Here is a 15,302-nt window from a genome sequence, read left to right as displayed (position 1 = left end):
TATCGCGGGTGGCCAAAACCCACGATCCGCAGATTATTGTTTTGTGCTTGCGGATTGGTTCCTTTTGATCCATAACTCTCACCTAACTCACTTAATTACAATCTCAACTACTAACCCTAATCCTCCACTATATATCTAGGGCTGTAAACGAACCGAACGAACACGAACAAGGCCATGTTTGTGCTCGTTCGTTAAGAAAATTAACATGTTCGCGAACTGTTCACGAACGCATACCGAACATAAGTTTATGTTCGTGTTCGTTCGTTAAGGAAATTCAGTTGTTCACGAACAGTTCGTGAACACTTGTCTCGAACACAAACGAACGCAAGCAAATAACAACGAATGTAAACGGACATTTAAATTGAAAATAAAAAATAAAAAACATTGTTATCCCTAAACATTGGATATAAGTAGTTAAATACAACCATCAAATGATAAATCAAAACACAAGAAGTCTACTACACCACTAAATGATAAATCAAGGTTAACTAACCTAGACATAATTATCCCAAAAAATGTGTTCGAATGTCCAAATTTAAGCTAACTTAGAAAAAAGACAGGGTTTCAAGTTTTCAATATGTTTAGATAAAAGATTTATTATTTATTTTTTTATATAATAAAACGAACACGAACGAACGAACATGAACAAACGTAAACGAACATATTACCGAACGTTCACAAACGCAGTCGAACGAACGAAACCTATGTTTGTGTTCGTTTGCTAAGCTAACCGAACGAATTTTTTGTTCGTGTTCGTTCGTTAAGCTAATAGAACGAACATAAACGAACTTCCCGCCAAACGGTTCACGAAATGTTCGCTGAACGTTCGGTTCGTTTACAGCCCTATATACAACACTTCTAAGCACCATTTTCACTTTCCAAACCTCTAAAACACTCCCAAATACTCTCAAGAATCCTTTAAATTCACTGATTTTGAGTAGAAAGTTCTAAGTCTTTCAAAGTGAGTTCTAGCTCACTTCCTTCTTCAATCTCTCTTGTTTCTTCTTCCATTTTACTTGGATAACCTCTAGGAAGGTTTTCACAAGTTGCCATGGCAAACTAAGTTAAAATCTCACCATATTTGAGGTCCAAAGTAAGATGTATTTTCTGATTTTTGTTCATGTTATTGTAACTTCATTTTCTTTAATTTTTCTTCATCATTTCTTTTTCCACAAAGCTTGGAACACCTCTAGGAATGTTTCCATAGGTTTACCATGGTAAACCAAGGTGGAACAACACCATCTTGATGTCTAAACTTTCTGTTTTGGAAGAATACTTGTTATGCTTTCATAAAACTATGTTTTCATGATGTTATCTTGTGCCTACTTGTTCTTGACCCTATCTAAGGTTATGAGACTTGTTAGGAATAGATTCTTATGAGCTTAAGAGGTGCAAACACCTCTAAACTTTCTGTTTTTGTTCAATGTTCATGTGCTTTTTGTTTCTTTGCTAAAACTTGGTGGAATCTTATACCCACCAAGATCATAACTTAGTCTATAGTTGTGGGCTTGTGTTGAGGTGATTTCCATCAAGTTATGGGTTCAAAAACTCTTTATTTTCAGTTTATACATATCATAATCCAAGTGTTGAAAGCAAGCATGGCTCATCATCTTTAATATGATAAACTTGTGACTTGTGAAGTGTGAACAATGGGAGCTTGGGCTATCCAATCTAGTTCCACTCCTTCACTTGTGAACTTGTGTATAAACACTCAAGTGACTTCCTAGTGTCAAAGTAACATAGCCCCGGCCTAGCCTACGACACTTAGGATTACCTTTCCATGTCGTGTTGGTTCACCCGAGTTAGGATTTACTTGGTCATTTGAGCAAACATTAGTTAGTTCTTTATTTCTTGTTATTTATATCATAACCCTCCATGCTTGACTTACATGATAATCTATGATATCTATGATGGACTTAGTTTTAGGTTAATATTATAACTATACTATAAAATATATAAATATAAACATAACCGAATTCTTAATGTTAATCGAATCATGATTATACGTTGCGAATATCAGTTATTATCTTTGTTCTTTATTCCTCGTTTGTGATTCTAATGGGCACGTTAGGACCCACGAAAACACTTTAAAAACTTAGTGTTCAAACGAGTGTCTAGATGAGATACACTTTTGCATACATATACTTTTATACTTAATTCCGTATCTAAAGATTCCATAAACTACAAACACCGAACACATTCATCCTCCTATTCTCATTAACTCGTCAATACACGGATAATCGGAAAGCTTTAGCAATAATGTGAGTATACTCGACGCCCTTTTTACCGTTTTTACACTTTTTGGGTGCAACATGTTTACATATATAAAAACACATACATACTTTTATGCAATCATACATACAAACAATCCAATACATGCTTTCTAATATGTTATGCTTGATTCGTATTTTGTGGGTTTGTACGTTTTGTGATAAACTTGTCATTAACTTCGTACGAGCCTACCCTTAACATGTATAACCATTAAGGGAAGGCGCTGACTAGCCCTGCTCAATAAGGATGTAGGGTCTCTTGAGCGCTTCATTGTCCATGAACGTGAGGTTATTTTAAGGCATTCATTCATACTTGCGTTAAACCTTGGTTTGACTTGTTTGTTCACATGCCAGTTTATACGTTAATCTTGATAACTAGGTTTGCCATGTGGATTGTTCATTTTTATACTTATATGCTAGTACACCAAACTTGTATACTCGCCAATACTTTTGTATTGAACTACACTTAAAAACATGTTGCATGATTATGATGATGATCATCATCATGCACGGAACTTAGTAGGATGCCTAGAAACGCATTTAAACTTTGAATACTAGTTGTATTGTACTTCGTATTGTTTCAACTTTTTGTATTTTATTTCGAACATTGTAATTGATTCTTTTTGCAATGAAATGAAATTTATTATTAAATACTTGTCATGACTTAGTGTTATGTGTAATGAGCAATCTCTTTCGTCTGACTCTGATGTTTCCGCCATCGGTCGGGGTTTGACAGATTGGTATTAGAGCCATAACTATAGGGAATTAGGAAAAATTGCCATGCTTTTGACCTAGGCTATAGTTAAGCACCATACTTGACCATACTTGATTTATGTGCTAAATTCTTGAAACATCTTTTATGTGCTAAATTCTTGAACATCCTTTAAGTGCTCATGTCTATTTTTACTATTTCAAAACAGACGCCTTTCCTAAGGCATTTTACACGATCATGTTAAACTCGAAAACACTCGCACTATAGAAACGAGACGACTTCACCAAAATAGGCATGAAACCAACAATTTGGTGAACGACTCTCAATCCACTTATTCATTTGTACAAAATTCGCCATTAAGTTAGGAGTGAAATCCTCCACTTGATGGAGAATTTCCATAACAAATCTAGTGGACCCTTGTCAACGTGTCAGAATTAACTTTCTTGACCCGATGAGTACTAACCACACTTAGGGTACGACGTTGTCATGTTAGGAGTGAAACCCGCACCTTGTCAACTAGTCCCACTCCTCGATTTTCAAAATCCCGCCAAGTCTCGAATTTTCGATTGATTTGGAACATGTAGTAACTGGAAGGGTGAATATCGTTAACCGAAATTTCGGCGAGAGTATTCCACCTATTAGGCTAAAGCATGCTTCCTAAACTCAAAAGATCCTTTGACCACTTTGGTTTAGTCAAAAGTTCCATTTTGAAACAATCCAAGTTTTAATCAAACCTCCATTTTACTAGTATCAATTTCATGCTTAATGATGTGCGCAAAATGCAACATATAAATTACATCAAATGTGGCATAAAACTAACCCTTTTTAGTACTAATGTTGGAAAAAGTGTGTTTTTGTCTTCCTTTTGTATTTTCAGGATTAAAAGAGCTTAAACGGACAAAAGAAGCAAAAATGCAGCCAAATCTAACAATAATACAAGAAAAGGCATAAAGGTGGCATGTCTGACCCCTCGACAGCATCTCCCCAAGCAAAAACAAGAGAACAGAAGGCTGAACACGCCCCGTGCTCAATGAGCACGGGGGCGTGCCCAAGTGTCTGCAGAAAAGACAAAGTTGTAGAAGCTTCTATCACCCACCACGGGGGCGTGCCCAGTAGACACGGGGCCGTGGTCAACGCAAAGATTCGCTAAATCTAGGCAAATCTTGATAGTACAGATACGTTTCTGCACACGGGGTCGTGCCCAGCGGACACGGGGGCGTGGTCAACTAATGCAGACAAACTACAATTAATGAAGAAAGAGAAGATGGGTGGACACGAGGCCGTGCCCAATGGACACGGAGCCGTGTCTGGGCTTCTGTGCAGGCTATAAATAGGGGTGCTTGGCTCACTTGCAAACCATCCCTTGGCACACCACCTCTCTCACACTTCACCCCCCACCACCACCACCACCATCACAACCCACATCCACCACCATCATCCATCATCCATCATAGAGTGTGTGAGTAGTCTCGGGATCCAAGATTGATCGTAAGAGTTCTTGACAATCAAAGGCTATGTTTGCCTAAGTCTCTTACATCACTTGGTGAAGACAAGCATTTAGTGTAATACTTTTTATTTTAATCTTTTCGCACTTTTTATTTGGTTATGTATTAATGACTTTAATAATTAGTTTCTTATGTTGAAGGTGAATCTTCCTTATCATTTGTCTGTGGTTTCTTGGCATTATTTTACTGTCTATATAAATTAAAAGATTTTCACCATTCATATCTCCACGGTCTATATGGAGATATGTTGGCTACCTGGTCGACGGTTAAGGGAATGGTTTGGTAAGAGTCTTGCCTTGTTCAGTGTATAGATCCTGCAAGGACCTGGGTCAACTTTAGTAGACCTCTTTCAATGCCCACTGGTATTGGATGGCGGGGGTCCAAACTCCTTGACCCCCTCATATGTAAACTACTATTAAAACATTAACCCGACTATTTAGGATTGTATCCCTGCTGACTCAAACTACTTAGCCGAGGGTAGCGTCACCTTCAAAAGAGGGGCCTGCCGCATTACGCATTAATAACTTAATTAATTATCTTTCAATAATCCAACCCTTTAGGATTGTATCCTTGCTGACTCAAACTACTGGGTTGAGGGTAACGTTACCTTCAAAAGAAGGGTCTACTACTATAACTAAGATAATCTCTTAAAAAGTGCAAAAGTGTGGAAATAATCAAAGGTTACTCTAAAAGCAAGTCGGATCTAAGTGATTCATCTTGTCTATCTGTTTTTACTTTTATTTTTTATTTTCAGCATTTTTAGTTTTTATTTTCTATTTTGAATCCTTTTTCTAAACTTTGGATTTGATTAGACATTGAGGGTAAACCGATATTAAAAGCTCTTGTGTCCTTGGACGACCTCGGTATTTTACCAAAACTATACTACGCTCACGATGGGTGCACTTGCCCATGTGTGTGTTTGGTGTTAGTAAATATTGTGTTTTATAAATTTAAAACTTGACTAATGTGTTAAAAAAGGCTAAAAATATACATAAAAATATATACCACCGCACGCACATCAAGTTTTTGGCGCCGTTGCCGGGGACACAAGGATTTTAAGAAAGTTAGGAGTAAACGGCCTAATCGTTTTTTTCTTATTTTTTCTGTTTTTTTAGGAATTTTTATAAATTTTCAGCTTCTGGAGAACTCAGCACGGGCCGTGCCCGCTGAACACGCCCCGTGCCCAATCTTTGGTACAGGCAATCCTGTTTTAAGTCAGACAGTAGCTGAACATGGGGCCGTGCCCACTCAACACGCCCCATGCCCAAGTTTCAGTTACTAAAAACAGAACCGTAAGATCCCGACGGTTGGTAATTTCTGACACAAACATGAGTGATACTGATCTTTTTTACTATCGACTCTCTTATGGTACGTGGTGTCAAATATGTGGTGGCCCTCATAAAGATTTAGAATGTTATTTTCTAAATTATAAGCCCCATTATATAGACCCATTGTTTTCCTGTAGCCTTAAGAGAGGCGAAAGTAAAAATAATTCCTATCTCTCCCTCGAATGCTCTCAATCGAACCTTCTAGGAGAAATGCTTCTTGATGAACTGTTTCAATTGGAAGATCTAATTCTTAATTGGGTAAAAGAACTTGAGATGGATAGCATTAATTCATCTCAAGACGATACCCAAGAAGAATTGTTGAGATCCATTCGGATAAAAACAACTTCGTTGTTCCCGATATCACTTTCAACACTGGCGAAGACTTGAGCGACAATCGTCCCTATGCCAATTGTGCCGTGAAGGACTCCCCATCGACTTCGTTCAGTGCATACGTAGACCTGAGTGATTCGGCATACACCTTCTTTAACGAGAGCCCGGGAAAGGGTTGGACTTGTCCACCTACATTTAGCATAGGAATCACCCTCACCGACAACCTCTTGCGTTCTCGTCTAAATCTAGAGCAATCAAGGTATCTTAGGCACTTCGGGGTTGTTCCATCTAGTAAGGAACCACCCAATCCGGATAAATTCCTTAAAGATAGACGAAACTTCATAAACATCCTCTAGACACGGGGTCGTGTCCAGGTCAGCACGCCCCCGTGTCCACCAAAAGATTCTCGTCTGACTTTTTGTCAGAATACAGACAAAATGTGTTAGGATCTTGTCTGCACATGGGGCCGTGTCCAGCCAACACGGGGCCTGTGCAGCGTGCTGTCGTTTTCTATAAAGGCAGCAAGATTCCTGCTCATTTGGACCACTCCAAAGACAAAGATTTGCTGGGATCTTCACACATACCATCCTAGGTATATTCTAAAGAAGGTTCTCAACAACCATCTTATCTTTTCCACTTTTATCCATTGCCTTCTTCTTCAATTTTTCCTTCATAACTCCATTAGAGCTTGAATTCACCATGATTCCAAGCTTTATTGTGATGTTTATTAGATTTTTATTCAAGGAATCTTGTTAAAAATAAGTTCTACAACAGTGTTTTAAGTTATTTTTGCTTAAAAATGCCTTAAAAATATTCCTTGTTCCAAAAATCTGCAGATATATGAACACGGGGCCGTGCTCAATGAGCACGGGGCCGTGTCCGAGGTACTGTCCCAATGAAATTGAACTCTTTTCGGTCTATTTTCTCAGAATGGCGAGCAGAACTAGCGGAACATCTTCATCGCATTCCAGGAATAACCGACAAGGGAGAAGGTCATCGACTGTTGAAGACTCTTTTGGAAACTACGTTTACGCTTTAAGAGAGGCCATTGATGAAATGACAGGAGTGGAAGAAGCATTGGTTGACCGTATCAATCATTTGACGGTGGGGCTAGAGGGATGTCTTCGGGAGGTCAACCTTTTGCACCAAAGGTTGAACATTCTCGCTTGTCCTCCTTTGGTACCAATCATCACCCAAAGGGCATGGAATGTGGTACCGGAAGTAATCATACCAGCCGAGTGGTACACCATACACCCGGAGCCCCCTCGAGACATATTACAAGGGGTTCTGGTTGGTGTCACTCCCCCTCCACAAGATGTTGAGGAAAATGAGGCCGCCTTCTTCCTCCCAAGAGAGATAGAAGAATGGCTTTGACAACATTTAGGGGATACCTCTCGGTCCGGAGTTCTACGCAGCTTTTAAATACCAGAAAGCTATTTCCGGAATTTTGATTCCTATTGTAAAAGTAGAGCTCCTTAGGATGATTTTATATATCACTTGACTTAATCTATCTTAGGACTTTTAGTTTTTATTTTTCTGCTTTGTTTTTAAATTTCTAGGACCTATGTAATGTGTTAGTTTTTATGAAATGATGGTTTAATTAAATTGGTGTTTGGATGATGATGTAATGGGTAAAACACACTCAGGATGGTGAAGGATACCAAAGGAAACTTGAACCAGCACCACATGCACAAAAACAGAGCCTCCCATAAAAAATTTCTTTATTACAGCAAGTTCGACACAGGCCGTGTCCAGCCAACACGGCCCCGTACTGAACCATCTGCAGAAAATCAGCCAGTTCAGGTAACTGGACAAGGGGCGTGTTCACTGAACACGCCCTCGTGCCCAGGCTTCTGTTTTTTTTAATGATTTCTGTTACTGGCAACCTGAACACGGGGCCGTGCCCGGACACCACGGGCCCGTGTCCAGATGCCCAGTAACATAAATATTTGTTTTTATACACACTTTTACACATTCAATCAACCTAAAAACGTATTTTTGGGACACATTGAGGATAATGTGTAATTTAAGTATGGGGGGGGATGCTAAAATCTTGAATCTTGCAAGTCCTAATTACAAGCCTTACACAAAACTCTATTGGAACCGCTAATCACCCCAAATATTCTCAAAAATCTTTTAATTTTTCTTACTTGTCTTAGTTTAATTTGGGTATTACAAGTTCTAAATAGGTTATATCTTTACAAATTACAACCGATAGCGTCGTGATAAAAAGAACCAACATAAGAAAATTATGAAAAAACATGACAAATCTAGTTAAAATTTGAATATATATACTTGATCACATAAAAACCCATTCCCACAAAAAGTGAGTTTTGAGCCTTTATTGAGCATAAAAATACACATCTTTAAACTAAATACTCATTTTTCGTTTCTTGTGTGAATAGCCGCTTGGTTCTTACGACTCTAGAACTTGCCATGACGATACATTCCCGGTCCTTACCAACTTAAATCCAAGTAAGTAAATGATGGAGGCATTAGGACTAACCCTTTTTATTTCAACACCATTATTTTTTCTTTTTTTCACCACCTACCCAAAATCCCCCTAGTTAACCCCTTTGAGACTAAACCTTTTCATTTCTTAACCCAAAAACCCTTTTACCCACCAAAAACCTTTTTCATTTTAAACCCTTTATTTTAGTAACAAAGCTCGGTTTTCATGTGACATTCCTTATGAAGAAAAAAAAATGAAGCCAAGAAATAAAGAAACAAGTTCATCAAAAAGAACTTTGTTTGAATAATTGCTTCATTAGAATAAAAAAATTCATAAAAATAAAAAGTCTTACAAAAACCGACGCTTTTTACGCCTTTCGCCCCTTTTTTACTAACCACTAACCCAACCACCAACCTTTAACCCAAGCTTAACCCTTCCCCCAAAAGTCCTCTTGATATTTACAAAGATGTATAGTTAAAAAGGAGGAGGATTGATTGCTTGGCAAGCTTATGGTAGAAGTAAGTTCCATGCCGCTCTCGAGTGTTTCACAAAAATACATCTTTGGCTGAGTGTTGAGTGATTCCCCGTGAGGTATGTGAACTTGTATATAAATGGAATTTTAAAAAGGCATGTTATGCCCTAATAAGTAATTTATTTTATGCAATGTTCTAAATAAATCATGACGAATAGGATTGTAAATACATAAAAATAAAACCTAATAAAGAATCTTGGAAACCCGACACTCTATGACAAGCCCAAAAACCTTCTCTTCTACCCATTTCATTTGGGAGTGTAAGCCACATTATAAAGAGTTTTTCTTGAGTACAAGAAAAGATTCAAGTGTGGGGTATTTGATGTGCGCAAAATGCAACATATAAATTACATCAAATGTGGCATAAAACTAACCCTTTCTTAGTACTAATGTTGGAAAAAAGTGTGTTTTTGTCTTCCTTTTGTATTTTCAGGGTTAAAAGAGCTTAAACGGACAAAAGAAGCAAAAATGCAGCCAAATCTAACAATAATACAAGAAAAGGAATAAACGTGGCATGCCCGACCCCTCGACAGCATCTCCCCAAGCAAAAACAAGAGAACAGAAGGCTGAACACGCCCCGTGCTCAATGAGCACGGGGGCGTGCCCAAGTGTCTGCAGGAAAGAGAAAGTTGTAGAAGCTTCTATCACCCACCAAGGGGGCGTGCCCAGCGGACACGGGGCCATGGTCAACGCAAAGATTCGCAGAATCTAGGCAAATCTTGATAGTACAAATATGCTTCTGCACACGGGGTCGTGCCCAGCGGACACGGGGGCGTGGTTAACTAATGCAGACAAACTGCAATTAATGAAGAAAGAGAAGATGGGTGGACACGAGGCCGTGCCCAATGGACACGGGGACGTGTGCGGGCTTCTGTGCAGGCTATAAATAGGGGTGCTTGGCTCACTTGCAAACCATCCCTTGGCACACTACCTCTCTCACATTTCACCCACCCACCACCACCATCACAACCCACATCCACCACCATCATCCATCATCCATCATAGAGTGTGTGAGTAGTCTCGGGATCCAAGATTGATAGTAAGAGTTCTTGACAATCAAAGGTCATGTTTTCCTAAGTCTCTTATATCACTTGGTGAAGACAAGCATATAGTGTAATACTTTTTATTTTTAATCTTTTCGCACTTTTTATTTGGTTATATATTAATGACTTTAATAACTAGTTTCTTATGTTGAAGGTGAATCTTCCTTATCATTTGTCTGTGGTGTTGATGTGTGTAAAATGCAACATATAAATTACATCAAATGAGGCATAAAACTAACCCTTTTTAAGTACTAATGTTGGAAAAAGAGTGTTTTTGTATTCCTTTTGTATTTTCAGGATTAAATAAGCTCAAATTCACAAAAGAAGCAAAAAGACAGCTAAATCTAACATAAATACAAGAAAAGGAACATAAGTGGATTGCCCGACCCCTCAACAAAATCCTCCCAAGCGAAATAGAGAAGGCAGAAGACTGAACACGCCACGTGCTCAGCCAGCACGGGGCCATGCCCAAGAAGCAGCAGAAAAGACAAACCTATAGAAGCTTCTATTTCCCACCACGGGGTCGTGCCCAGTGAACACGGGGACGTGGCGAAAGTACAGCAGGCGCATTAATTGTAATTACGCATTACAATTAATGAAGAGAGAGAGTGTCAGACAGGCACGGGGCCGTGTCCAGCGGACACGGGGCCGTGCCCAGCCTTCTGTTCAGCCTATAAATAGGAGTGCTTGGTTTCATTGCAACTCATCCCTTGGCACACCACCTCTCTCACACTTCATCCACCACCCACCACCATCACAACACCATCATCCACAACCATCATCCATTGTCCATCATAGAGTGTGTGAGTCGTCTCGGGATCCAAGATTGATCGTAAGAGTTCTTGACAATCAAGGCCATGTTTGCCTAAGTCTCTTACATCACTTGGTGAAGACAAGTGTTTAGTATAATACTTTTTATTTTCAATCTTTTGCACTTTTTATTTGGTTTTGTATTAATGACTTTAATAACTAGTTGCTTATGTTGAAGGTGATCTTTCCTTAGCGTTTGTCCGTGGTGTCTTGGCATTATTTTACTGTCTATATAAAATAAAAGATTTTCACCATTCATATCTCCATGGTCTACATGGAGGTATGTTGGCTACCTGGTCAGGGGTTAAGGGAACGGTTTGGTAAGGGTCTTGCCCTTGTTCAGCGTTTAGAGGTCCTGCAAGGGACCTGAGTCAAATTTAGTAGGATCTCCTTCAATGCCCATAGGTATTGGATGGCGGGGATCCAAAATCTTTGACCCCCTCATAAGTTAACTACTATTAATACTATAACCCGGCTATTTAGGACTGTATCCTTGCTGACTCAGACTACTTAGTCGAGGGTAACGTCACCTCCAAAAGTGGGGCCTACCATAATTTGCATTAATAACTTAATTCATTATCTTTCAATAATCCGACCCTTTAGGATTGTATCTTTGCTGACTCAAACTACTGGGTTGAGGGTAACGTCGCCTTCAAAAGAGGGGCCTACTACAATAACTAAGATAATCTCTTAAACAAGTGCAAAAGTACGAAAATAATCAAAGGTTATACTAATACACGAGTCGGATCCAAGTGATTCATCTTGTCTATCTGTTTTTATTTTTATTTTATTTTTCAGCATTTAGTTAGTTTTTATTTTCTTAGTTTAAAAATCTGTTCTAACATTTTTATTTGGTTAGACGTTGAGGATAAACCGGTACTAAAAGCTCTTGTGTCCTTGGACGACCTCGGTATCTTACCAACACTATACTACGTCAACGATGGGTGCACTTGCCCATATGTGTGTTTAGTGTTAGTAAATATCGTGTTTTATAAATTTAAAACTTGGCTAAAAGTGTAAAAAGGGCTTAAAATATACATCTAAAATATATACACACTTGCATGCATCAAGTTTTTGGCGCCGCTGCCGGGGACACAAGGATTTTAAGAAAGTTAGGAATCAACGGCCTAATCATATTTTTATTTTTCTTTTTTATTTTTTAGGATTTTCTTAGTTTTTCAGATTCTGCTGAGCTCAGCACGGGCCGTGCCCGCTGAACACGCCCCCGTGCTCAATCATTGGAACTGGCAATCCTGTTTTAAGTCAGACAGTAAGCTGAACACGAGGCCGTGCTCACTCAACACGCCCCCGTGCCCAAGATTCACTTACTGAAAACAGAACCGTTAGATCCCGGCGGTTGGTAATTTCTGACATAAACATGAGTGATAGTAATTCTTTTTACTTTCGGCACTCTTATGGTACGTGGTGTCAATTATGTGGAGGCGAACATAAAGAATTAGAATGTTACTTTCTAAATTATAGGGCCCACTACATAGACCCACCGATTCCTTATAACCTTAAGAGGGGCGAAAGTAAAAATAATCACTATCTCTCCCTCGAATGCGCCCAGCCAGATATTCTAGGAGAAATGCTCCTTGACGAGTTATTTCAACTAGAAGAGCTAATCTTAAATTGGTCAAAAGAGCTTAGGAAGGATTTTATTGATCCACCCCAAGACACTGACCATGAAGAAATGTTGGGATCGCATTCCGACAACCTCGTTGCTCCCAAAAATACCTTCATACCTAGCGAAGACTTGGACGATAGTCGTCCCTGTGTCGATTGTGCCGTGAAGGACTCTCCATCGACTTCGTTCGGTGCATACATAGACCTGAGCAATTCGGCATACATCTTCTTTAACGAGAGCCCGGGAAAGGGTTGGACTTGTCCACCTAGAATGAAAATAGGAATTATCCTCACCGACAACCTCTTGCGTTCTCGCCTTGGTCTAGGACGATTAAGGTATCTTAGGCACTTTGGGGTTGTTCCAACCAGTAAGGAACCACCCGATATCAATAAAATCCTTAGAAGTAAGGAAACTCCATAAGACAGCTTCCAGACACGGGGCCGTGTCCAGGTCAACACGCCCCCGTGCTCACCTAAAAGATTCTCTGCTGATTTTGTCAGAATACGGACAAAATGTGTCAGGATTTCATCTGCACACGGGGCCGTGTCCAGCCAACACGGGGCCGTGTCCAGTGCGCTGTCGTTTTCTTTAAATGCAGCCTGATTCCTGCTCATTTTTTACCACTTCAAAAGACAGAGATTCCTGGGATCTTCACTCATACCATCCTAGGTAAGTTCTAAAAGAAGGTTCCCAAGAACCACCTTGTCCCTTCCACTTTTATTCATTACCTCTTCTTTCAAATTTTTTTCAAACATTTCCTCCATGGAAGCTTGGAAGCTCCATGATTCCAACCTTTTATGTAAAGTTTGTAAGGTTATTTGCTAGGGATTCTTGTTTAAAGTTAGTTGTATAACTTTGTTTTAAATTATCTGTGCTTAAAACCCAGCTGAAAATCATAAAAATAATTTAAAACTCCAAGACTCCTTAGCCTAAAATCCTGCAGACAAATGGACACGGGGCCGTGCTCAGCGAGCACGGGGCCGTGCTCAGTGAGCACGGGGCCGTGTTCGAGGTACTGTTTCGTAAAAATTTAGCTTTCTTCGGTTTCTTTCTCAGAAAATGGCAAGCAGAACCAGCGGAACATCTTCAAGAAGTAACCGACAAGGGAGGAGATCATCAACGGCAGAAGACTCTCTTGTAAACTATGTTTACGCCCTAAGGGAGGCTATTGATGAAATGACGGGAGTGGAGGAAGCATTGGTCGACCGTATCAACCATCTAACAGTGGGACTGGAGGGTTGTCTCCGAGAGGTGAACCTCTTGCACCAGAGGTTAAACCTTCTCGCCTCCCCGCCCTTGGTGCCTATAATAACCCAAAGGGCGTGGAACGTGGTGCCCGAAGTCATCATTCCGACCGAATGGTACGCCATGCACTCTGAGCCTCCGCAAAGAGTGGTGCAAGGAGTCCCGGTGAATGTTCCCCCTCAGCCACAAGTTGCTGAGGAAAATGAAGCCGCCTTCTTCCTTCCCAGAGAAATAGAAGAATGGCTTTAAACAACATCTAGGGGAGAAAACCATCGGCCGAAAGACCTACTATATCGGGAAGCTATTCTCGAAATTTTCTTAAAAAGTAGAACCCTTTATGATAACCTCGTGTACCTCCTGACCTAGTTAGTTAAGTTTTTATTTTATTTTATTTAGGAATCTTATGTATTTCTCTATGGTTTAAATGGAACGATGGTTTTAAGGATTGGATGGTTCATAATAAATAAAACACACTCATGGTGGTAAAGGATGATAAGGGAAATGAGAAACATGGCCCCATGCATAAGAACAAGGCCACACGTCGACAATTTCTCCGTTACAGTAGGTTCAACACGGGCCGTGCCCAGCCAACACGGCCCCGTGCTGAACCCCCTGCAGAAAAATGCCCAGTTCAGGTAACTGGACACGGGTTGTGTTCACCAGACACGCCCCCGTGTCCAGGCTTCTGTTCCTTTTTCTTAATTATCATTACTCGCACCTGAACACGGGGCCGTGTCCGGTCCCCACGGGGCCGTGTCCAGGCTGCCAGTAACATAAATTTTTGCTTTTAAACACCATGTTACACATTCAATCAACCTAAAAATTTATTTTTAGACACATTGAGGACAATGTGTAATTTAAGTGTGGGGGGGATGCTAAAACCTTGAAATTTTGCAAGTCCTATTAACAAGCCTTACACAAAACTCTATTGGAACCGCTAATCACCCCAAATTTTTTCAAAAAAAATTTTCATTTTTTTTACTTGTCTAAAGTTTAACTTGGGTATTCTAAGATTAATAACGTTATATTTTTGCAAGTTTAAAACCGATAGCGTCGTGATAAAAAGAACTAACATAAGAAAATTATGAAACGGCATGACAAGCTTAGTTAAAATTCGATTATATATACTTGATCACATAGAAAAACCATTCCCACAAAAAGTGAGTTTTGAGCCTTTATTGAGCATACAAATACACATCTTTAGACTAAACGCTCATTTTTCGTTTCTTGTGTGAATAGCCGCTTGGTTCTTACGACTCTAGAACTTGCCACGACGATTCATTCCTGGTCCTTACCAACTTAAACCCAAGTAAGTAAATGATGGAGACATTAGGACTAACCCTTTTTCTTTCAAAACCATTATTTTTATTTTTCTTTTCACCTACCCAAAAACTCCCCCTAGTTAACCCCTTTTGAGCCTAAACCTTTCATTTCTTTACCCTAAAACC

Source organism: Helianthus annuus, chromosome 4 (genome assembly GCF_002127325.2).
Source record: "Helianthus annuus cultivar XRQ/B chromosome 4, HanXRQr2.0-SUNRISE, whole genome shotgun sequence".
Lineage (NCBI taxonomy): Eukaryota > Viridiplantae > Streptophyta > Magnoliopsida > Asterales > Asteraceae > Helianthus > Helianthus annuus.
This window is presented reverse-complemented; position numbering follows the sequence as displayed.